The sequence below is a fragment of the Heterodontus francisci genome, chromosome 19 (assembly GCF_036365525.1).
Source record: "Heterodontus francisci isolate sHetFra1 chromosome 19, sHetFra1.hap1, whole genome shotgun sequence".
Lineage (NCBI taxonomy): Eukaryota > Metazoa > Chordata > Chondrichthyes > Heterodontiformes > Heterodontidae > Heterodontus > Heterodontus francisci.
Genome location: NC_090389.1, coordinates 17,590,091 through 17,616,015, shown reverse-complemented (window position 1 = coordinate 17,616,015; position 25,925 = coordinate 17,590,091). Strand labels below are relative to the sequence as shown.

At 44.2% G+C, this 25,925-nt stretch overlaps 1 protein-coding gene across 3 annotated transcripts in view; it reads left to right on the top strand.

The window, feature by feature from the left end:
- The window catches only part of dag1 (dystroglycan 1), a 112,125-nt gene that overhangs the window by 16,779 nt on the left and 69,421 nt on the right, over nt 1–25,925 (top strand). Inside the window, exon 1 of one of the 3 annotated variants that reach the window (XM_068051412.1) lies at nt 5,815–5,835. The exons of the other annotated variants lie outside the window; for them this stretch is intronic. The gene's annotated coding sequence lies outside the window, so the exon portion shown is untranslated. Of the gene's footprint in view, nt 1–5,814; nt 5,836–25,925 lie in introns of those variants that run through there. 3 annotated transcript variants of the gene reach the window in all.

Genomic DNA, 25,925 nt, shown 5'->3' with positions numbered 1-25,925 from the left:
GCTCTTGGAGTATATACTTCTGTGACTAGCCTTGCCACGGTGTGACTGACTGGTGAGAAACAACGGTGCTTCCATTGCTTAAAACTGGAAGTGCTGTTTTCTCAGTCTGTCTCTTCTCCGGTTCCACTCCGAAGACATTGATTCTTCAGTACAGTTCCGCAGGCATTGACTACCCTTCAGTGCTTTTGCCAAGTGTGTTCTCTTTGTGTGAGCCTTGACGTTGTGCTCCAGCAGCCTGTTGTGCCATGGGAGCAACACAACAGAACCAATCCCATATTTACCTGTTCTACATACTCGCACGCGTACTCTAACGAGAGTAACTGGATTGCAATTGAGGGCTTCAACTAGCCAAAGGTCAACTGTAGTGCACACCTGACACTTTGGTTGCGATCAGACACTTCAACCACAATAACTTGCATTTATATAGTGCCTTTTAATATAATAAAACACACCAAGGTGTTTCACAGGAACATTATCAAACAGAATTTGATACCTGATCACGTGAGGAAATATTCGAGCAGATGGTCAAAAGCTTGGTCAAAGAAGTAGGTTTTAAGGAGCGTCTTGAAGGAAAAGAGGTAATGAGGTTTAGGGAGGGAATTCCAGAGCTTAAGACTTTGGCAGCTGAAGACATGGTCGCTTGTGGTGGAGTGATTAAAATCAGGAATGCTGAAGAAGCCAAAATTGGAGGAGCAGAGATATCTGGAGGAAATTACAGAGATAGGGGAGAGGCGAAGCAGTGGAGGGTTTTGAAAACAAGGATGAAAATTCTAAAATCAAGGCGGAGCCAGTGTAGGTCAGCAAGCACAGGGCTGATGGGTGATGAGACTTGGTGCGAGTTAGGACAAGGGCAGCAGAGCTTTGGATGACCTCGTTTACGGAGTGCTTTGGAATAGTTAAGTCTAGAGGTAACAAAGGCATGGATAAGGGTTTCAGCAGCAGATGAGCTGACAGAGGGGCAGAGTTGAGAGATGGTATGGGGGTGGAGATAGGTGGTCTTGGTGATGGCGTGGATATGTGGTTGGAAGCTCAACTTGGGGTCAGATATGACACCAAGGTTGTAAACAGTCTGGTTCAGCCTCAGACAGTTGCTATGGAGAGGGATGGAGTCAATGGCTAGGGAACGGAGTTTGTGGTGGGAACTGAAGACAACTGCTTCAGCCTTCTCAATTTTTAAGTTGGAGAAAGTTTCTGCTCATCCAGTACTGAATGTTATACAAGCAATCTGATAACTTGGACTTCATCAATGCGTGGGCATGAACCTAGGATCTTCCTGCTGTATGCTCTGCAGAAGGAAGAACACCTGTTTTCTGCAGCACTGACAAAGGGACCTCTCCCCTACCATAAACTTTGAATACTTAAGAATAGGAGGGGAGAAAATGGAAGGAGGGGGAGTGTAAGACTAGATACTGCATAAACCAAAGGGTCATAGAATCTGTGCTATGTACCAGAGCTACTTTAAGAAAAGTGAGTGGTGGACAGCATAGTCTACAGACCCAGATTAATTGGGTGGGGGTGGGGAATGGATGGTTTAAAGTAGCTGTGTTTTCAGTTATTATAAATATTCCAGGATAATCATAGAGCAGGTATTTTTAGACTGAGTGGACTGCTTGTAGTAAAGGAGCAGGTTTAAACTGCCTGATTGAAGCTACTCATTAATGGTGTAGTATAAGCCTGTGGCCTTGGGTGGTTAAGTTGGTGTCAGCAGTGGTTTGTTTGTATCTCTTTGATTGCCGAGTGTGGAATGAAGCAGGAGAAACCCCCATTTTGCTCTTCAGTGCAATTAGAGAGGTGCAAAAATTATAGGGTAGTTATAATGGGGACTTTAATTATCTAAACATAAACTAGAATAGTAGTGTAAAGGGCAGTGAGGGGCAAGAGTTCCTAATATGTGTTCAGGAAAATTTTCTGCAGCAGTATCTTTCTAGTCCACGAGAAAGAAGGCACTGCTACACCTGGTTATTGGGAATGAGGTGGGCCAAGTGGATCAAGTATCCCTCTGAGATCATTTAGGGGATAATGATCATTGTATCATAAGGGTTAGGCTGACTATGGAAAAGGACAAAGAACAATCCAGAGTAAGAATAATTAACTGGGGGAAAGCCAATGGGTTAAGAACGGAGCTGGGGCAAATAAATTGGAGTCAAAGGTTAAAAACAGTAGCTGAACAGTAACCTGCAAAGAGAGATTTTGCGCGCAGTCAAGGTATATTCCCTCAAAGGAGAAAGATAGGGTAAACAAATCCAGAGTTCCCTAGATGACAAAAGAGGTAGAGATTAAAATAAAGAAAAAAAGTGTGCTTATGACAGATGCCAGGTAGAAAATATTATTGAGAAGTAAACTGAATATAGAAGTTCCAGATGGGAAGTGAAAAAGCAAAGACAGCATGAAAAAAGACTGGCAGCTAACATGAAAGGGAATCCCAAAGTTTTCTATAGATGTATAAATAGTACAAGGGTGGTAAAAGGAGGAGTTGGGCTGATTAGGGACCACAAGGGGATTTACACATGGAGGCAGAGGGCATAGCTGAAGTATTAAATAAATATTTTGCATCTGTATTTACCAAGGAAGAAGATGCAACCCAGGCAATGCTGAAAGAGGAGGTAATTCAGACATTAGAAGGGTTTAAAATTGATAAAAGAGGACTTATTAGATAGGCTGTCTGTATTTAAAGTGGATAAAGCACCAGAGCCGGATGAAATGCATCCAAGGATACTGAGGGAAGTGAGGGTGAAAATTGCGGAGGCACTAGCCATAATTTTTCAGTCTTCCTTAGATTCGGGGGTAGCGCCAGAGGACTGGAGAAATGCAAACATTATACCCTTTTTCAAAACTACAGGCCAATCAGTTTAACTTCAGTGGTGGGGAGACTTCTAGAAAGAATAATTTGAGGCAAAATCAATAGTCACATGGACAAATGTGGGTTAATTAAAGAAAGCCAATGTGAATTTCGTAAGGTAAAACTTGATGGAGTTTTTTGAGGAGGTAACAGAAGGGGCTGATGAGGGCAATGCAGTTGATGTGTACATGACTTTCAAAATGTGTTTGATACAGAGCCACACAACAGACTTGTGAGCAAAGTTATAGCTCATGGAATAAATAGGACAGTAGCAACATGGATATGGAATTGGCTGAATGACAGGAAACAAAGAGTAGTGGTTAATGGATGTTTTTTGGGCTAGAGGAAAGCTTTTGTAGTGGAGTTCCCCAGGGGTCAGTGTTGGGACCCTTGCTTTTCCTGATATGTGTTAATGACCTAGACCTTGGGTGTACAGGGCACAATTTCAAAGTTTGCGGATGATACGAAACTTGGATGCATTGTGAACTATGAGGAGGGTGGTGTGGAACTGCAAAAGGACATGGACAAGTTGGTGCAGTGGGTGGATATGTGGCAGATGAAGTTCAATGCAGAGAAATATGAAGTGATTAATTTTGGTAGGAAGAACATGGAGAGACAATATAAAATAAAAGGTACAATTCTCAAGTGGATGCAGGAGCAGAGGGACCTGGGTGTATATGTGCATAAGTCATTGAAGGTGGCAGGACAGGTTGAGAGCGCGGTTAATAAAGCATGCAGTATCCTGGGCTTTATTAATAGGGGCATAGAGTACAAGAGCAAGGAAGTTATGTTGAACTTGTATAAGACACGAGTTCGGCCTCAGTTGGAGTATTGCTTCCAGTTCTAGGCGCCGCACATGAGGAAAGTCGTGAGGGCATTGGAGAGAGTGGAGAAATGATTCACGAGAATGGTTCCAGGGATGAAGGACTTCAGTTGTGAAGATAGATTGGAGAAGTTGGGACTGTTTTCCTTGGAGAAGCGAAGGCTGAAAGGTGATTTGATAAAGGTATTCAAAATCATGAGGGGTCTGGACTGAGTAGATAGGGCGAAACTGTTCCCACTCGTGAAAGGATTGAGAACGAGAGGGCACAGGTTTAAAGTAATGGGTAAAAGAAGCAAAAGTGACACGAGGAAAAGGTTTTTCATGCAGCGAGTGGTTAAAGTATGGAATGCGCCTCCTGAAAGTGCGGTGGAGGCAGGTTCAATTCAAGCATTCAAAAGGGAATTGGATTGTTATATGAAAAGGAAGAATGTGCAGGGTTACGGGGAGAAGGTGGTATGGTGGTATAGTGGTGAGCATGGCTGCTTGCCAAGCAGTTGACCTGGGTTCGGTTCCTGGCCATCGCAATGCGGTGCATTTGGGGCGGCACAGTGGCGCAGTGGTTAGCACCACAGCCTCACAGCTCCAGGGACCCGGGTTCAATTCTGGGTACTGCCTGTGCGGAGTTTGTAAGTTCTCCCTGTGACCGCGTGGGTTTTCACCGGGTGCTCCGTTTTCCTCCCACCGCCAAAGACTTGCAGGTGATAGGTAAATTGGCCATTGTAAATTGCCCCTAGTGTAGGTAGGTGGTAGGGAATATGGGATTACTGTAGGGTTAGTATAAATGGGTGGTTCTTGGTCGGCACAGACTCGGTGGGCCGAAGGGCCTGTTTCAGTGCTGTATCTCTAAATAAATAAAGGTGGGGGAATGGCACTAAGTGAATTGCTCGTTTGGAGAGCCGGTGCAGACACAATGTGCTGAATGGCTTCTTTCTGTGCTGTAACAATTCTGTGATTCAGTGTTGGTTCCTGCTATGTGGTTAACTAAAAAATTAAAGATGGTATCAAACTTAAAGAAAAAGCATATACTTGCACAAAGATGGGTGGCGGGTCAGAAGATTAGACAGAATATAAAAAGCAGCAAAGAACGACTAAAATATTAATGAGGGAAAAATTAGAGTACGAGAGAAAACTGGTGAGGAATATAAAGACATATAGTAAGAGTTTCTATAGTTTAAAAAAAAAAGTTAACCAAGTGAGCATTGGTCCTATAGAAAGTGAATCTGGGGAATTAATAAGGCAAAATAAGGAGATGGCAGAAGATTTGCACAGGAATTTTGTATCACTCTTCACTACAGAGGATAAAAGTACTCCGGGTCCAGATGGACTTCATCCTAGGGTCTTAAAAGAACTGACTAGTGAGATAGTTGATGCATTGGTTTTGATTTTCCAAAATTCCCTAGATTCAGGGAAGGTTCCATTAGATTGGAGAATAGCCAGTGTAACTCCTTTTATTCAAAAAGGGAAGGAGACAGGAAGCAGGAAACTACAGGTCAGTTAGCTTAACATCTGTCATTGGGAAAATGTTTGATGCTATTATTAAAGACGTTATAGCAGGGCACGTAGAAAAATTCAAGGCAGTCAGGCAGAGTCAACATGGTTTTGTGAAAGGGAAATCATTTTTAACCAATTTATTGGAGTTCTTTGAAGAGGTAACATATGCTGTGGATAAAGGGGATTCGGTGGAGGTACTGTTAGATTTCCAGAAGGCATTTGATAAGGTTATTGCAGAAAATAAAAACTCATGTAGTGGGTAACATTTTGGCATGGGTAGAAGATTGGCTAGCTAACAGAAATGGAGTGTAGGCATAAATGGACCTTTTTCGGGTTGGCAAGATGTAACAAGTGGTGTGCCACAGGGATCAGTGCTGGGGCCTCAACTTTTTACAATTTATGTAAATGACTTGGGTGAAGGGACCCGAAGTCGCTAAATTTGTTGATGACACAAAGATAGGTGGGAAAGTAAGTTGTGAAGAGAACATGAGGCTACAAAGGAATTATAGATAGGTTAAGTGAGTGGGCAAAGATCTGGCAAATGGTGTATAATGTGGGAAAATGTGAAATTGTTCATTTTGGCAGGAAGAATAAAGAAGAAGCATATTATCTAAATGGTGAGAGATTGCAGAGCTCTGAGATTCAGAGGGATCTGGATGTCATAGTACATGAATCACAAAAGGTTAGTATGCAGGTATAGCAAGTAATTAGAAAAACTTATAGAATGTTATCATTTATTGCGAGGGGAATTAAATACAAAAGTAGTGAGGTTATGCTTCAGCTGTACAGGCCATTGGTGAGACCACATCTGGCGTACTGTGTACAGTATTGGGCTCCTTATTTAAGAAAGGATGTAAATGCATTGGAAGCAGTTCAGAAAAGGTTTACTAGACTAATTCCTGGAATGGGCGGTTTGTCTTTTGCGGAAAGGTTGGCCATGCTAGGCATGTATCCGCTGGAGTTTAGAAGAGTAAGAGGCGACTTGATTGAAACATATAAGATCCTGAGGGGTCTTGACAGGGTGGATGTGGAAAGGATGTTTCCTCTTGTGGGAGAATCTAGAACTAGGGGTCATTGTTTAAAAATAAGGGGTCGCCCATTTAAGACCGAGATGAGGAGAAATTTTTCTCTGAGGGTCGTGAGTCTTTGGAACTCTGTTCCTCAAAAGGTGATGGAAGCAGAGTCTTTAAATATTTTTAAGGCAGAGGTTGATAGATTCTTGATAAACAAGGGGGTGAAAGGTTATTTAGGGTAGGCGGGAATGTAGAGTTGAGGTTACAGTCAGATCAGCCATGATCTTATTGAATGGCTGAGCTGGCTTGAGGGGTTAAGTGGCCTACTCCTGCTCCTAATTTGTATGTTCATATGTAAGTGTCTTCACTCGCTGCGCAAGGCAATGTTAAGTGGTTTGGTCTGTACTATGGACGTGTAAGGTTACGACAACACCCACAATAGGAGGGCGGGTTGCAGACGACACACCTTAAAATGTTCAGATCTGTCGGCAGGATGCCGCCATTTCCACATCTGATGATGCAGTCTCCTGTATTTATTTCTCATTGCAGTTAGGCCCCAGGGCTTCTCGATAACAACTGCTTTGAGGTGGTTATTATTGAGCCCCTCCCCAAAGGTTACCGACAATGCAGTTTCTTCCCACTGCGCGCACACCCATCAACCCCCCCACAATTTGACCCAAACACCTTGTTGCCACCGTCCATTGGAGCTCCAAGAACCTTCCACTCCCTATTGCCCTCCCCCAGCAAAAATAAAATGTTAAATGTAATCATCCCCCTGACGCGACAACCCCCCCCCCCCCCCCGCGCTCCACTGTGCTGAACCACACTGCCTAACAGGCCCAATGGTTCACTCAGGGTTTGTGCCCTGATCTTCCAATCTTCGTCCTTGTTTTCAATTCCTATCTCTGTAACCTCCTCCAGCCTTACAGCTCTTTGAGAACTCAACATTCATCTAAATTCTGCCCTCTTGAGCATCCCCAATTTTAATTTCTCCACCATTGGAACTCCTTCCCTAAACCTCACCACCTCTATACCTTTCCTCCTTTAAGCTGCTCCCTAAAAGCTACCATTTTTTTTGACCAAACTTTTAGTCATCTGTCCTGATATATCTCTACTTGGTTTGGTGTCAGGTTTCATTTGATTATGCTCCTATGCAGCATTGGGACATTTAAATGTTTAAAGGCACTATATAAATGAAAGTTGTTAACTGGAGTAATACCTCAGTCACATGCAATGATTCAGCTGCTAGTTGAGGTTGTGCGGACATTGTGTGTGTGTATGTATATATATATTTTTTGGACTGGATAGATGGATGAAGGCAATGGGGTTAAAGGGATATATATCAGGGTGGATAAATATCATTAGAAGTATTTGCTTGTGATGAGTGGGTAAATGCTAACATGGAGTGGCTGGGCTGAATGATCTGTTTCCTTGTACTAACTTCTATATATGTATTTGCTGTGGAGCAGTGTGGGGCCTACAGTCTGGCGCTGGCTCAGTTATTTTGAGCATTTGTGCTCAGGAGTGTGATTTGAGGCACTGGGAGTGATTGTGGGGAGGCTGGGTTTGGATGTGGTGTTTGGAGTTATCTTTATTTTGAGGTATATCTGGTATTAATTTACTTCCATATCCCTAACTATTGAAGGGTTGCTAAATTGGGGATGGTTGTGTTTGGTTTGGTTTCTCTGAGCTAGATGGCAATGATGTGGAATCTGGTCAAAGGCGTGGTTTGGGATGGTCAAAAGTAGTCCCCTGGCAATAATGGTATCACTGCTGTACCTATATTCTCTCCCTTTATTTTACTCGAAGGTGACGACTTTGGTGGGGTGCAGTTCCAGTGGTAATGCTGTGGTAAATAGTTGTTTTTCAGTGTATGTTGGTAGGCTATTCGACCACATGGGCAGGGTAACAATCGTAATGAAACCTGATCTCTCCTCCTCTTTCACCCCCCACGCCAACCCACCACCACCACCACCTGGTCAAGCTCTTGCCGACCCTCCATTTATCGATCCCTGGATTTTCAATTCTACTTCCACTCTTGCATGAGAAATGAAGTGGTATGAGCAAGCACTTAGCTCTTTCTTTCTGTTGCCTTTTAAAACCAGGTCAGGGCGACTCTGCCTTTCACATGCTGATGTTAGCTGGGCTGATTTAAAAAAAAAAGTTGTTCTCTGGGTAGTTAATGAATAACCATGTTGCGGTGAGACCTTTTAATCAGGGCACGGGACTAGTAATGTGAAACTCATTCACTGTGAATATATAGCTCGGTATTCTTTTTCTTTTCTTTTGGGCCTCCTTATCTCGAGAGACAATGGATACGCGCCTGGAGGTGGTCAGTGGTTTGTGAAGCAGCGCCTGGAGTGGCTATAAAGGCCAATTCTGGAGTGACAGGCTCTTCCACAGGTGCTGCAGAGAAATTTGTTTGTTGGGGCTGTTGCACAGTTGGCTCTCCCCTTGCGCCTCTGTCTTTTTTCCTGCCAACTACTAAGTCTCGTCGACTCGCCACAATTTAGCCCTGTATTTATGGCTGCCCGCCAGCTCTGGCGAATGCTGGCAACTGACTCCCACGACTTGTGATCAATGTCACACGATTTCATGTCGCGTTTGCAGACGTCTTTATAACGGAGACATGGACGGCCGGTGGGTCTGATACCAGTGGCGAGCTCGCTGTACAATGTGTCTTTGGGGATCCTGCCATCTTCCATGTAGCTCGGTATACTGCGATAGATTAGACACTGCCCATATGATCTATATTGTACCCTTCTCTGTGTATACTGTACCTTATGCCAGTGCATGTATAATACCTTGCCCTGCTCATGCACTCTGTACACTTATCTAACCTAGTTCTGTTAGTTGTCGAGAAGTGGAATCAAAACCCATGTCTCCCTCAGATGTCACTCATTGGAATGCCGCAGTCCCTTTCACTCACTGTATGGAAACTGGGATAATCCAGTCCTTCGTTAGAGAGGGTTTAAAAAGCCGAGGGAACGGCACCTATTCCCAGCACAGCAACATTCCACAGCAAGTTGGGACAGGGATGGAGAGGCCTCGAGGTCTACTTGCATTTAAAAAGCATCTCATTATGTCTTGGAGTGATTCACATGCAATGAATCACTTTGAATTGCAATCCGTGTGTAATGTAGCTGAACCAGGGGCCAGGGGTGAAGAGGAGGTGGGTTGCAAATGGTTCCTGAGCAGTATTACGAGCATCACTGGTCTAACCTGTGTTGGTGCAGTGTGTGTTTAATAATTTGGAATCCAATCTTTAAATTTGAGCCATTGGAATTGATATCCAGAGCCTTGTACACCTGCCCTGTAACATTGTGATGTGCAGGGTCTGTTTTACTCCAGCTATTACTCTAAATTTATTCTTTTATCCCTCCTAAGTTGCCAATGCATTGTTGTACATCTCTAGGGAATTGAGACTTATCTCACAGCCCCCTACTTTAATGTTTTATTTTTCTCTCAGGACCTCAAAACTGGAGCTGTTTACCTACCTCCTCAAATCTACAGGTTTTCTAATCCTAAACTCATTGTCACCTAGTGTGCATTGCTCAGATAGGAGTAGGTCCCATTGAACACACCAGCCCTGCTGCTCGGTGCCTAATTAAAAATGGTGCCATGGAAAAGTATTGGTGAATGAAGGTGGTCTAGCCTAAACTGCTGTAGGAATGTGACAAAAGTCTTTTCTCTTCAACTTTCTTTCTCAACAAAGAGTGAGGATTGTAGAAAGGGAAGGGGATCCATTGGATCCCCCAGGTGAAAAATCTACCCTCTTTCTGTTCTTCTCTCCCAATGTAACTTGGGAATTCTACTCCTTGGATCTGCATCTAACACTTTTCACATGACAGAATGGTCATTTTCCTGACTACTGATGGGCCAAGTTGGAAGGCATGCATGCAGCCTCGAGCTCTCTGCCCCCCTCACCCCTCCTTCCTAGGGGCCACAATACTCATTTTGGTTGCACTCAACTGAGTTTATTGCTTGCACTTTAAGGCCTGGACAACAGGTGGAGTAGGCCTTGGGTGCCATGACTATAGCAACTACTACTGGCCACCTTGCTGCTGATGGAAGCAGTAGCCTACAGTCAGGGGAGAGTTTGGGTAGGGGAGCCCACACTTTTCACCTGGCCCTAGTGGCACCTCATTGGTCACTTTGCATGTTTTAAAAACAGTGAAACGTGCAGCCTAGCACTGGTGTGGATTTATTATTTCTGGTTGGTTGAGTTCGTAATGCCGAGAGTTACTGTCAGCAACTTTACCCCATCACCTGCTGTGCACAGATTTTACCAGTGTTCTACAGTATTGTCTTTGCTCAGTGGTAGCACTCTCACCTCTGAGTCAGAAGGTGGTAGTTCAAGTCTTATTCCAGGGAGTTGAGCACAAAATGTGGGCTGATACTCCAGTACAGTACCGAAGGAATGCCGTACCGTCGGAGATGCTGTCTTTTGGCTTGGACATTAAACTGAGGTTGTGTCTGCCTTCCAACGTGTAGTATTTTGATGGAGGCTGGGAGTTCTCCCAGTGTCCAGGTTGATATTTATCCCTCAACCAACAATGCAAAAAGAGATTATTTGGCCACTTACAGGCAATTAAATACTTTTGAAGTGTAGTCACTGTTGGGAAACGTGGCAGCCAATTTGGGCACAGTATCCCCCCACCCCTCCACACACACACACACACACACACACACACACACACACACACACACACACACACCAATGTGAAGTGGTTTGAGACATGCTGAGATTGTGAAAGGTGCTATATAAATGCAAGAAAGAACTTGCTTTCTTCCTTCACAGTTTGTATGTGATCCTGAACTTCCACTGCTGCCTTTCTTTCGTTGTTTCCCCTAACTTCACTCCTCACCTCCCTGAGAATCTTGTGATAGGAGGAGAGTGTGAGGGAGTAATCATATGACCACTCTGTATTGTAATATGTTGGTCAGGATTTACACGACCACTGTCATATGCAGCAAAGCCACTGTGTGTTATAAAGGGGACAGGGCTGCATGTAGGCCCAAATTAAAACCAAAGAAATAAGATACTGATTACTTGCTAATTTCTGCTTGTACAAATATTGTACACGTGAGCCAGTAATGTGTCTCTCGCAGAGGTGGATTTGATAGGTCTCAGCCAGGCAAAGAGTTAAAACTGGTCTTACCAAACTGTATCTTTTGTAGTTGAGAAATGTATGCATGGAATGTCTGCTCACTGAAGTGAAACAGCCAATGCACTTTTAATGCTGTTGAATCTGTTGTTTATATTATCAGCTGGTATCCTTGAAAAAATGAGTCTAGTATATGTTGGCAGGAATTGTCGATGTGGCTGTAGCACCTTGGCCTAGTGACAGTAATGATGGTATATGGTGACAGGAACTGGACATAGTGATATTGGTGCTGTCTCCGTGTGGTGGTGGGACCTTGGCCTTGTGATATAGGTGTTGTCTGTATTTGGTGGTGGGACCTGGATCTAGTGGCAGGCGTGTTGTCAGTGTGCTTGTTTAGTGTGTTGTTGTGGGAAAAGTCACACTACTGCTTGTAGATTGCTTAAAAGTTACATCATAAAGCAGTTTGTGTGATCTCCATTCATCCCTTCAAATTGCTGTCGCCAGTACGTGCAACTAGCTGAACTTCACCCTAGGTTAATACAATTTGAATTGCTTTTTGCGTACAACCCAAATTTTGCGAGGACAGTCTGTTTAATGGTATTGCCAGGTGAGTTAGAGTGGGTGTAGTTGTTGGAATTCCTTGTTTCTATGCCCATCAGCTTGTGGTTCTCTGCCTGTTGAAGTGGAAGATGGTGAGTTGGCCAGCAGAGAAACTGAAAGCCCCTGTCAATCTGAAAATTTCTTGCCTGCCTTCACACGGTGGTAAAACCACCTTAGGTGGAGGGAGGGGGTGTCATGGGTCGCGGCTCTCCTCAGTTGTTTTGAGATCAACTAACATGGCTTTGGAGGACCACGTCGATTCGCTCCAGCGTTCGGCCTTCAAGTGCCGTGCGGTTCTTGGCTTGGCCTTCTGGCTAGGTAATTTCCCCCTGTTCCCAGCACAGTCACGTCCCTGCCAAGATGGCTACGCCTAATTCCATCACTCTCTTTCCGCCTTACTCCAAACCTTACAAACACTGCAAGACTTTGGACAAAGTGTGAAACCTGCAGGCTGCCTCCAATGTGTTGTGGGACTCTCCTTGTATGGAGTTCAAAGTGCCCACTCTTGCTCGGGTGGTGCTACAGGGAATTTTAATGGTGTTTCATTGACCTGATGAAAATTCTCTAAGGTTAAGGTAGTAGCTGGGAACTAGGTTGTAGGGAGCTTGGCTTGTCTGGTTAAATGAAGGTCAATGATCTACAGGGGGCAGCTGTAAAAATGCAACAGTGACAAATGTGCATCTTGGCAGTCCCAAGCACCTTGTGTGGATTCGCCAGCCAGGCTGGGATTGCCATTTTCACAAATAAGGTGACATGTTCTCCAATGTCGTTACGTTTCATGAGCTTCCTTGGGAGTCTTGCACTTGTTTTCTTTGTCAGATCATGGTAACATCTTACATTGCAACAGTGATTACACCTTGAAAGTACTTCATTGGCTGGTATTTAATGCTGAGATGGACTGATTTTTGGTCATTCACTGAGTCAAGGGACATGGGGAGCAGGGTGGAAAAATGGAGTTGAGGCAGAAGATTGGCCATGATGGTATTGGAAAGGCGGAGTAGGCTCGAGGGGCCATATGGTCTACTCCTGCTCCTATTTCTTATGTTAAAGTACTTTAGGATGTCCTGAGATGGTGAAAGGTGCTAAAGCAATTCTTCCACTCCTCCCTCCCTTTCCTTTTTTTAGCACATTGGTCGACTCCTGTTCAGCTCCTTGAATTTGCTCTGTCTTTGTTAGGTTATGGATGATATGTACCTCAACTCCATTTACCTGTCTTAGCTTCATATCCCTTGATAGTGTGCCCAACAAAAATAAAGATCATCCTTCAGAGACTGTTTAAAGGTGCTGTTGGAGGGCGGGTGATGAGATTAGTGCAATCCTGATCAGGCTCATCCTCATTGACTCCAGTAAAGCGAGAGTGCAGGGGGTGAGTCACAACACAGAGCACCCACTGTGGAAATTGAAGATCTCTGGAAGGAGCTTTAGCCTGAAGCTTCGAGTCACAGAGAGATACAGCACCGAAACAGGCCCTTCGGCCCACCGAGTCCGTGCTGATCATCAACCACCCATTTATACTAATCCTATATATTCCATTTTTCCCTCTCGCATCCCCACCTTCCGTCAATTCTCCTACCACCTACCTACACTAGGGGCAATTTTTTACAATGGCCAATTTACCTATCAACCCGCAAGTCTTTGGCATGTGGGAGGAAACCGGAGCACCTGGAGGAAACCCACATAGTCACAGGGAGAACTTGCCAACTCCACACAGGCAGTACCCAGAACCAAACCTGGGTCGCTGGAGCTGAGGCTGCAGTGCTAGCCACTGCGCCGCCCAGTCTTGAAGCTTTAAGAACACGAAGAGCCCCCCATACTCGTCTGATATGTTTCAGCTGTTTATTGCGCAGTTTTCTTCATTGCCACGTCTTCCCATTTCGATAAGGTTTGCCCATGAGCCACAGCTTGGGTCATACCAGAGAAACCGACTGACCAGTTAATCATTGAGCTGGGGCTTCTCACAAAGTCAGCTTCCCTCCCCCACATTGGTTTGAGGGCAGTTGAGAGTTGGGCTGCTAGTGGTGAGGGTACTTTATGCTGATTTGATTGGTTTACACCAGTGTTGTCCAGTAGAAATCGCTGACTAGCGACAGGTGTGAACATGTAGGACCCATTTTAACCACATGCATTGCGCTTAGTAGAAACCATATCTCACACAATACAAGTCATTGTACTGCACGTGTTGTATATTTACCTAACTTCTACCATTCAGCAACCAAGCATTTAGTAATCAAAAAAAACACTCAGACACTCTGCTTTTCACCTTCCCATTTTCCCAAAAGTACATGCAAACACAAGTAGAGATCGCATGTCTAACAGTGTCGATTGCTCATTTTCAATTTACTAAACATAAATTTGAGTTAGCCACCTGATTCCCCAATTAACCATGTTAGCTAAGGCACTGGACAACACAGGTTGACAATGGCAGTCAGCAACTGAATGTAGGGTGATATTTTCACTCTTGATCTTGTTGCAGTAGTTCTGTCTTCAACATAATGTAATAATTCATCCACATCCTGCCCTTTGTCTACCATTTGGTCTGGTCCTTTGGCTAGCAACACATCCCAACATGGCTGTAATGTGAACTTGGCAACCAGTTTCATCTGATTGACCCTCTGAACCAAAAACATTGGATCTTTCTCTTTCACCTCCTCCCAGCCGATCCTGGATTTAAACTGCACACAGTGCCATTTCAGTGATTGCACTGTTGAGGATGGGAGAAAGCCGATCCAAGGTTTCCTAATTGACAGAAGCAGCTGTGTGTCTCATTGCATGTTGGGAAAGGGCACATGTAGACATGAAATTTGTGAGCAGGCAGTGTGTGCAGCTCCAGTATTAGAAATGGGTGAGTGCCAGAGGAGCAGGATCACAAACAACAGCTCTTCGGTTTTTTATTCCCTATACCACGTGAGGCCTGGTTTGTGGGTGAGGTGGGAGTATTGGGTGGGGGGGGGGGGGGGGAGGAGAAAGAATGCTACCACCAACCTCAGGATTTGTGGATTGGTCTGAGTTGGTGTGCAGAATGAGGGAGCACACACCACGGAGACCAGTACTGTCTGTCGGGCAACAGCAACAACATGCATTAATCTTTCTTTCTTTGGGCCTCCTTATCTCGAGAGACAATGGATATGCGCCTGGAGGTGGTCAGTGGTTTGTGAAGCAGCGCCTGGAGTGGCTATAAAGGCCAATTCTGGAGTGACAGGCTCTTCCACAGGTGCTGCAGAGAAATTTGTTTGTCGGGGCTGTTGCACAGTTGGCTCTCCCCTTGCGCCTCTGTCTTTTTTCCTGCCAACTACTAAGTCTCTTCGACGCGCCACAATTTAGCCCTGTCTTTATATGCATTATATGAATTAATATAGTGCCTTTAACATAATGAAACATCCCAAAGTACTTCAGGAAAATGTTATGAGACAAAATTTGACACCAAGCCACATGAGATATTAGGACAGGTATCAAGTAGGTTTTAAAGAGCATCTTAAAGGAGGAAAGAGAGGTGATGCGTTTTAAGAAGGGAATTCCAAAGCTTGGGGCCGATGGGCTGCGGACACATCTGCCAGTGGTGGAGCAAAAGCCTCTCCGACTCTTGTTTTTTTCTTTTTAAGACATCTTGAAACCTACCTCTTTGACCGAGCCTTTAATCACCTGTCCTAATTTCTTATGTGGCTCAGTGTCAAACTTTGTGAGGCACTTTGGGATGTTTTACTGCATTAAAGATGCTATATAAATGCAAGTTGTTGCATGGACTGTGGATCACCATGTGATGGGGCTACCCACAATCCTGGCGACATTGGCCTCACACAGAGCTCCTCAGAGTTGCATCAGCCAATTTCTCTGTAATTTCAGTTATTTTTTTCTTCATTTTTTTTTCTTGGTATTTGGGCACGGTCACATTTTCTGCCCAACCCTCATAGCCAGAGTAATCGTTTCCTCTATAGCTGAGCCACTTCAGGGTGGGACTGGAGTCACATGAATTGGGCTGGGCAGCTTTATGGTTTTTTTTCTCTGGTGCAAGTGATTTATAGCTTGCATTGGTGGGAATTGAACTCTTGATCTAACCCTAACCCAACCCCATAACCACTAGGATACCATATCTGTAAGGACTGCTGAGACAGATTTGCACAGTTCAAAAAGCAGTGTGTCCTGGGGATAGGGCTACTGACTCTGGATATATTCCTGGACTCCCTGATCTCACATCATTGGTCTCCTTCCAGTTGGTGTGAGGATGGACATTTAGGGAAATCGGACTTCTTGTTACCTAATCAGTCAAACATTCTCTTTTCACCCATCTTGAATATTTTTGGAACTAAAGTGTTCATAGAAAATTAAATCACTTTTTCATGAACCTATCATTTTTTTTTTGAGTATACAACAATGGCAGATGGGAAAAGACCCACTGGGTCCACTTAGCCTGTCCCACAGTGTTGGTCATGTCTCAGCAGTAGCAGTCAAGCCCCTAATGTGGGATTTGAGCACATAATCTCGGCTGACACTGCTGTGCAGTACTGAGGGAGTGTTGCAATGTCTGAGGTGCCATCTTTCAAATGAAAAATTAAACTGGGGCTCTTCCATTGTTTGAGACCTTGTTGTGCGCAAATTGGCTGTCACGTTTCCTACACTTTCAAATGTACTACATTGACTGCACTTTGGGATGTCCTGAGATCATCAAAGGTGCTACACAAGTTTGTTTTCTTTCTACTAGTTGTGATGCCTTATGATACTGACAGTCCCTACCCAGCTGGAGCCATGTAACCTCTGGGTTTGTTCATGGGTGCCTAGGCAATCCATCTTTAATTTCTGGAGACCCCAGGGTAATCCTACCAGGCAACTTGAGCCCCAGGTACAGTCTCCAGCTGCTGATATTTTATGCAGTAGTGGCACTGGCTCCCGATGAACCTCAACTGGGAGTAAACATATAAGGCGGCCCTGTGGTCCCAGTGAAGAACTGGCCGTCCTGGCTTGCTGGCCTTAACGAATTGTATCTGGTTTAATTTTGGGATGAAGGAACAAAGAACTTGCATTTCATGTTACCATCTTGGGATGTCCCAAAGCACTTTACAGCCAATGATGTACTTTTAAAGTGTAATCACTGTTGTAATTGAGGAAATGCACAGCATGCTCCCACAAACAGCTATGAGGTAACAACCAGATAATTTAGTGATGTTGGATGAGGGATATATATCAGTCAGGATACCAGGAAGAACTCCCCTGCTTTTTTTCAGAAGTGTGTTGTGGGATCTATTGGATCCACCCAAGAGGGCAGATGGACGTTGGCTTAATGTCTCATCTGAAACGCATCTCTGACAGTGCAGCACTCCCTCTGTAATGCACTGAAGTATCAGTCTAGATTGTGCACGCCAGTCTAGGAGCGGGGCTTGAACCTCTGAGTTAAAGTAATGCTTGGTTGTAGAAGGCACGTGGATAAGTGACCAGTGCCATTAGCATGGCTCCTGAATTGCTGTAAGAGTAGCTTCCCTCGGCAAGGATCTTGGACATTGTGTGGGAGTGCTTTGCAGTAGAGCTAGTTTAGTGTGGTTCCGGTGATTGTGAGGAAAAGTGAGATAGAGGAGTCACTGGAAAATAAAAGAGCATGCTCAGTGCAGTTCCTGTGCTTCAAGACAATGCCTCAATTGTTTTTTTTCAAGCTGCCACATTTGCAGTCCTTGTTTGTGTGAAATAAGTTTTTTCCGATAGCATAAACAATTTAAGCTATACTCCACAGAGGATTCCTGTGTGGTTGGAGTGTGGGTGTGTTCGTTCCACACAGGCATTAAAAGATCAGTCACAACTCATGCTGCACTGGCCTCTTGCCTGTAGAAAAGCATCCCAAAGTGCTTCACAAAGTTTAGGGAGGGAATTCGAGTTTCAACCTAGGTGCTAATGGCATGGCTGCCTTTGGTGGGGCAAAGGTAGTGGGAGATGTACAAGAGGCCACAGTGGGACAGCAGGGTTCCTTGAGGTTTAGAGGAGTGATGCAGATTAGAGATAGGAAGGGACAAATATGAGAATTTTAAACTCTAAGTGTTGGGGGACTGAGAACCAGAGGAGCCTTGGCTGCTACTGCCCCCCTACCTCCCCTCTCCACTGCTGAAACCTTCATTTCTGAAATACTGCTGTCACTGAACTCTCTGCCTCCATCCCTTCCCATCTTCTGATCCAGAACTCTGCATCTCACATTCTCCAGCATATCCAGATCCGCTGGCTCCTGTTGAATCAATTTAAGAATCCTCTTTGGTACCCCCCTGGCCTTGTCCTACCCTCTTAGGGAAATCTTATTTCTGTAACCCACCGTTTCCCTGGCTCTGGGTTATTGCTTGTGCCCCACCCATCCCCACCATCTTTGTTCCCCAATCAAATCTTTCAGCCATTATTTCCCTGAATTTGAAATCATCTAAAAATACACTGCCTTCAAAAGCTTCCTAAAAATTATTTATATTTCTGTAATTGTAAGAGGGAGATTTCTCTCTAACCATTCTGTCAAAGTCTCGATTTTAAGATTCTCCATTTGTTCAAATCCTTTTTCTGCCCTATCTCTGTAATCTCTTTCAGCCCTGTAACCCTCCCAGACCTTTGCCATCCTCCAATTCCAGCCTCTTGCACATCCCCAGTTTCCTCACCTCATCAGCTCTGGAATTCCCTACTTAAACTTTTCTTTACATTTTCCTGCATTAAAGGAGTTTATAAATGTGAGTTTGGTGTTAACTGTTCCTTAATGGGTAGCACTCTCACTTCTACTCCAGAGACTTGAGCAAACAAATCTAGGCTGACGCTGCAGTGCAGTACTGAGGGAGTGCTGCACTGTCGGAAGGTGCCGTCTTTTGCATGAAACATTAAACCAAAGCCCTGTCTGCGCTCTTGGGTGGACATAAAGGATCCCATGGCACTATTTTGAAGAAAAGCAGAGGAGTTCTTCCTGCTGTGCTGGCCAATATTTATCCCTGAATGGATTATCTTTTTCTTCATCTTTGGCCTCCTTGTCTCGAGAGACAATGGGTAAGCGTCTGGAGGTGGTCAGTGGATTATCTGGTCATTATCACATTGCTGTTAGTGGGAGCTTGCTGTGTGCAAATTGACTGCCATATTTCCTACTTTACAACAGTGACTACACTTCAAAAGTACTTCATTGGCACTATATAAGTGCAAGTTTTTGTGTTGGAGTGCAAAGACCGAGTGAGGTACCATGGGTTGGCTGGCATCTGTGAAGCTGGACTTGAGTAGAAGATGCAAGAGTGAATACAGGAAGACATTGTTCACCAGACTGAGATGGAGAGGGTTAATAGGGAACGAGTGACGCTTCTTTAATTTACAATGATGTAAATGTTGGGTTGCCGTTGATCACCACCTGACAGGGTCCCATTCATCGAGCTTTGCTTTGTGAATTTGTAATGCGCAGCCAGAGCTGTGAGGTGCAAACATCATTGTCCTAATTACTGCTGTGCCCAGTCGCTGCGTTGTAGCATTGTATCACACTCGGCAGCTGTCCCTTTCCACAGATTAAGAAACACAATCAATTTCCAAGTTTCTCCCTGCAGGCCCCGTCGCTCCCTCCTCAGCACCGATTATTGCTCTGTAGCTTGGTCTGTTCTCTGCGAAAGAAAGGATGGAGGAAAATCCCAGTTCAGCACTGAGACCATATAGGCCCAAAGCCTTAGATAACTCCTTGAAAGAAAAAAGACTTGCATTTCTCTAGCATCTTTCATGGCCCCAGCATTTCCGAAGGCATTTACTTACACCCAATAAACTACTTTTGAAGTGTAGTCACTGTTGTAATGTAGGAAACATGGAAGCCAATTTGTGAACAGCAAGATCCCACAAATCTCAAGTGAGACTTGAACATGCAACCTTCAGACAGGTGAGAGTGCTATCACAGTTGACATCTTGAATGGATTCCAGGAAATCAACCAGTTGTGCAGAAGTGATGTAACTAGGGTTTTGCTTCAGTACATCTGTGGGTGTGAACATTTTAATAGCAATATTAACTCTGCTTCTCTCTCCACAGATGCTGCTAGACCTGCTGAGTATTTCCAGCATTTTTTGTTGTTTTTAATAGCATGTGCATTTGAAGTGTGGAAACCACCCACTTGTCAGACTGCACACTGTCCAGGGTATATTTTTAGCTGTCAAAAATGTTTACACTGAGTTTTGTTGAGCTTGTGTTGTGGAGCAACCATGTCTTTGCACTAGCTCTCCATGTTTACACTAAAACCAGCTCCCTTTCATAGCAGCAGGACCTTGGATCAATGAGAAATTGAGTCTCAGATTCTGCTGCTGGCATAAAGGAGCTGGGGCAAGGACTGGTGGTTACAGGCCTGTGACTGAGGGTAATGGTGGGAGCAGTTTCAGAGGATGAATTAAGATCATACAGGGAGTAGGATTATTTTCCCCTACCCCTAGTCCTCCACATCCCACCCCAACACACGCTCCATTGTTTATTGGTACTATAGCTCTTTTCCGAATGTCCATTCTCAGGGTGTGGACAATGCTGGTAAGGCTGACATTCATCACCCATTCCTAGTTGCCCTGAAAGAAACAAAAAAAGTCTAACCCGGCCAAATACTGCTCTAACAGTCTCCTGTCGTTAATAGTGCCATCAAATGACATCTCATCAGTAGCCTGCTCACTCATGCTTAGTTCAGGTTTAACTAGAACCACTGGCTCCAGATGTCATCACATGCTTGATCCAGACGAGGACCCAAGAACTGAATGCTAGGTGAGAGATGAGAGTAGCTGTCCTTAACATCAAGCCTGAATTTGACTGAATATGGCACCAAGGAGCCCTACTGTGGCCCTAGAAAAAGGAAATGCTCTAGAGACTGGAGTCATACCTGATATAACACAAGATAGTTATGGTTGTCAAAGACTAATCATCAGATCAGCCATGATCTTATTGAACGGCGGAACAGGCTCAAGGGGCCGAATGACCTGCTTCTACTCCTAATTCGTATGCTCGTATCGTCATCAGCCCCCAGAAGATCACTGCAGGCGTTCCTCAGGCAAGCATCTTTGGCCCCAACCAGCTGCTTCATCAATGACCTTCCCTTCATCGCAAGTCTAGGAGCGAATCCTTTGATTCCACAGTATTTAGCTTCATTCAGCCAGGATCTTTGCTCCTTAAACTGTGGATGTTGAAAATACTCAGCGGATTTGGCAGCATTTGTGGTCAGAGAATCAGAGTTGACCCTTCATCAGAACTTGTAGTACTTCAAAATGCAAGCAAAGCTGAGGGAGGGGAGGAAAGAACCTGTGATAGGGTGGAAGACAGGAGAGCTTAAATGACGAGGGATGATGGTGCAAAGCAAAATGAAATTGTAATGGGACTAGTAAAATACAAAGCATAAGCTGCATCTGGAGGAGGTGTAAATGTGAAAAACCGAATCATGCCATCCAAACAAAAATGGGGCAAAGATTATGATCTGAAGTTGTTGAACACAGCGTTCTGTATGGAACGTATGTACCTAATTGAAAGATAAGATACTGTTCTTCAAGCTTATGATGAGCTTCATTGGAACAGTGCTGGAGGCCAAGGACAGAATGGAGTGGAGCAGAGAATTAAAATGACAAGCCTGGAAGCTCAGGGTCATGCTTGCAGACTGAACGGAGGTGTTCTGCAGTCTGTGTTTGGTCTCCCCAATGTGGAGGAGACCGTATCATGAGCAGTGAATACGGTATACTAAATTGAAAAAGAGTACAAATAAATCACTGCTTCGTCTGGAAGGAAGCTTGGGTCTTTGGACGTGAGAAGGGAGGAGGTAAAAGGGCAGGCATTGCATCTTCTGTGCTTGGATGGGAAGGTGCCATGGGAAGTGGAGAGGGTGATGGGGGGTGATTGAGCAGTGGACCAGGGTTCTGTAGAGGGAGCGGTCCCTTCGGCAGGCTGAAAGGGTAGGGGGAAGATTTGGTAGTGGCATCATGCTGGAGGTGGCAGAGGATGATTCATTGAATAAGAAGACTGGTGGTGAGGACAAGGGGGACCCTATCATGGTTCTTGAAGGGGTGAGAACAAAAGTGTGGGAAGTGGAATGGTAACAGTTGAGAGCCCTGTCAACCACACTGAGGGGAAATCCCAGGTTGAGGAAAAAGGAAGACACAGCGGAAGCGATAGTGCAGAAGATTGAATCGTTAGAACAGATGCGACGGCGAAGATTGGCGAATGGAATTGACCTTTCAAGAAGCGGGTGTAAGGAAGTACAATCAGGGTAGCTGTGAGGGTCAGTGGACTTGTAGTGAATATTGGTTGATAGCCTATCCACAGAAATGGAGTCAAGGAAGGAAAGTGTCAGAGATGGACTATGTGAAGTCGAGGAAGGATTGAATTGAAAGCAAAGTTAAAGAAATTTTCCAGTTCAAGGCGAGAGCAGGAAACAACACCAATAGTCATCAATGTACTGGAAAAAAAAAGACATGAGGGAGGGGATCTGAGTAGGATTGGAACAAAGAATGTTCCGCATACCCCATGAAAAGGCAGCATGCCTAGGACCCATATGGATTCCCATAGCAACACCTTTTTATTTGGAGGAAATGAGTGGCAGTAAAGGATAAGTTATTCAATGTGAGAACACGTTCAGCCAGGTGGAGGTGATGGTAGATGGGGTCTAATCTGTTCACGGAAGAAACTGATGGTCCTGAGACTTACTTGGTGGGGGATGGCGATGAAGAGAATTTGGTGTCCATGGTGAAAAGAAGACGGTTAAGGATAAGAAATTGTTAATTGAAGCTGTTAAAGTGGTAGAGGGCATCGGAAGAGTTACAAATGTAGGTGGCAAGAGACTGGACAAGGGAGAAAAAAATAGAATTGAGATGGGAAGAAATCAGTTGTGTGGGACAAGAACAGGCTGAAATGAAACAGTCTACCAGGGCAGTCCTGTTTGTGGATTTTGGGTAGGAAGTCAAAGTATGCTGTGCAGGATTCATAAACTGAGGTTGGAAGCCATGGAGGGAAGATCTCCAAAGGAGATGAGGTCAGTGACGGTCTTCATAGCCTTCCAGATTCCCCATTGAGTCAACATTTTTTTTTGGATGGTAGCGATTGATGATTCTGCTTTTCACATTTGCACCACCTCTAGACACGTCTTTTTTGTTTCTTGTCCCACTTTTTTCCTTGCACAATCATCCCTTTTGTCGTTTAATATCCCCTCCCTTCTCTTTTGTTCTTTCCTCCCTTCCCTCCATTTCTCCTGCCTTGCTTAAAGTTGTTACATTGCAAAGTACTCCCAGTTCTGCCAAAGGGTCATCGACTGATCTCTGCACAGATGCTGCCAGACCTGCTGAGTATTTCCAGCATTTTCTGTTTTTATTTCTCCTCTTAATCCTCTTGGCAATCCCCACTAGAAAATATGTACTTGTGTGTGTGGTGGGTGAGAATGAGATTGGGTTTAGTTGTGGAACCTTTCATAGTCAAATATCTGGTCTGGACACTCTCGGTGAGTGGCTAGTTGGGTGCGCCAGTAAGTGACAGTGTGTTCAGGTGAGGAGGGGGCAGAAAACTGGCAAGAAGTAAAATATCCTGAAATGATAAAAGCAACTGTTTATTTTTCAATCAACACAGGACACGTTGGAGAGCAGGTTCCAGTCAGGCGGTGCAATCTGCTTTTCATTGCATCCAAATCTTTCTTGTTAGGGAAATCAGCGTGGGGTTACTTTGCCGAAATTATAGAATCATAAAATGAATCCTAGAATGGGCTACTTCTGTAACCATTCGGCCCATTGTGTTTGTGCCAGCTCTTTGCAAGAGCAACTCAGCTAGTCCCCCGCCCTTTCCCCAGAGCCCTGCAGATCTTTTCTCTATGTACTTATCCAGTTCTCTTTTGAAAGCTGCGATTGAATCTGTCTCCACCACACTCTCAAGCAGTGCATTCCAAATGCTCACCACTTGCTGCATAAAAATGCTTTTCCTCGTGTCCCCTTTGGTTCTTTTGCCATTCACCTTTATTGGCGTCCTCTGGTTCTTGATCCTTCCATCAATGGGAACAGTTTTTCTCTCTACTCTGAGGAGCCCTCGTAATTTTTCAACACCTCTATCAAAGCTCCTCTCAACTTTATCTTTAAGGAGAACAACCCCAGCTTCTCCAGTCTATCCATGTCACTGAAGTCCCTCAATCCTGGAACCATTCGCTTAAATGTTTGCAGCACCTGCTGTAAAGCCTTCACATGCTTTCTAAAAGTTCAGAGCCCAGAATTGGACACATTTGAGACTGCAGCAGTGTTTTATAAAGGTTCACCATATCGTCTGGCTTTTGTACTGTATGCCCCTATTTATAAAGCCCAGAATCCCATATGCCTTTTTAACTACTTTCTCACACTGCACTGCCACCTTCAACAATTTGTGCATTTATACCCCCAGGTGTCTCTGATCCTGTACCCCCTTGAGAATTGCACCCTTTATATTGCCTCTCCCCGTTGTCCCTACACTGGGGCCCCGCTATAGTGCAGAACTTGGTATACTTCCATTTAAATGTCTTTCAGAATGTATTTCCAGTCTTTTTCATGGTGTCAAATATTGCTGAAGTATAAATGCTCTACGAATGACAAACTTCTGCCTCTGTCTTCTGACATCAGGGATCAAAGTTTTCAGGAAAGACCAAGAGCATTACCAGTACTTTTGGTTGAAAATTTTCAAGAGAGAATTAACATGCTTTATTTTATTTTGTTGTCTATTATTGTTTAAACCAGAATGCTGATGACATCAAAAGAATCAGGACTCTGAGGAGTGACTGAGCCCAGCAGTATAAAGGATCTGAAGTAATAATACCTGAAACGATAGTAGCTCATTGAGTTTATGCTGGGGCTGTTTCTGTTAAAAAGGAGGCAATTACAGAGTGATAATTATTTACAATTGCAAAAGGACGAGACAGTGTAGATAGAATCAGACTGCTTCCAGTAATTTAGGGGTTTATAACGAGGAACATGGATAAAAGATTAAATGTAAGAGATTTATGAGAGAGTAGCAGAAACTTTTTGTATGAAGAGGTTGTGGAATGTACTATCGGAGATAGCAATTGAAGCAGAGATCATGCCAACATTTTAAGAAAAGATTGGCTATACGGTTAAAGAAAAGGGGGGAAATCAAGGGAAGTGGTAATACGGTGAACACATGGCATTAGGATTGTCCCTAGTTGAAATCAAAACCAGAAAGATAAGATTAATAATTTTTCATAAACATTCACTCTTCAGTAGCAAGACCTGCTCTTCAAGCTCCTTCTCCCTTTTAATAATTATCATCCATGCCATGAGGTGCAGTGATTGCAGTGATATTTCTAAGAACTTCTACAGCTTCATTAAACTTACTTTTCTTTCCTCTTGAGATGAAGTCAAAACTGGTATCAGCAACACAATTTATTAGTGGCTGATATGATGCGGTCTCACCTATATCTTGAGATATGGTCCCCCTGGACAGCGTTTTAGCAGAGCCCCAATGTACCAAAATGTACCCCCTCACACTTCCCTGCATTACATTTCATTTGCTCTGTGTCCGCCTATTCCATCAGCTTGTCTATGTCCTTTTTTGAAGTCCATCGCTATCCTCCTCACAGTTCACAATACTTCCAAGTTTTGTGTTGTTGCAAATTTTGAAATTATGACTTGCACACCCAAGTCTAAGTCATTAACATATTAAGAAAAGCAGTTATCCACTGCATTTATCCACAACTCACCCAGTACGTGTTACACCTGTGATCGTTGGAACAGTGTGTGTTTGTTTTTAGTTAATTGCAGTTAAGGATAGGCCAGACCAAATGGGGGTGTCAACCTCCCACAGTGGTATTTGAACTCATGACCTTAGGTTTAGTAGTCTAGGACTATAACCATTGCAATGCCATTCACGCTTGGTGCAAAAATCATCTGCACCATACTGCAGATCCTAACAATTGGGTAAAACTGCTGTAAATGTAGCAAATCCATGCAAAAAGATGAACACTGGGAGAGGGGCACGTGCAAGGAGAAAACCGGGGCAAAAGTCTTTTTGACCTTCTAATCTGATTTGCTTTGTCGCATGTAGCACTGATTCAACTGGTGAGACTGAAAAAATGTGAAGAACTATATTGTATTTGGGCTCGAATCAA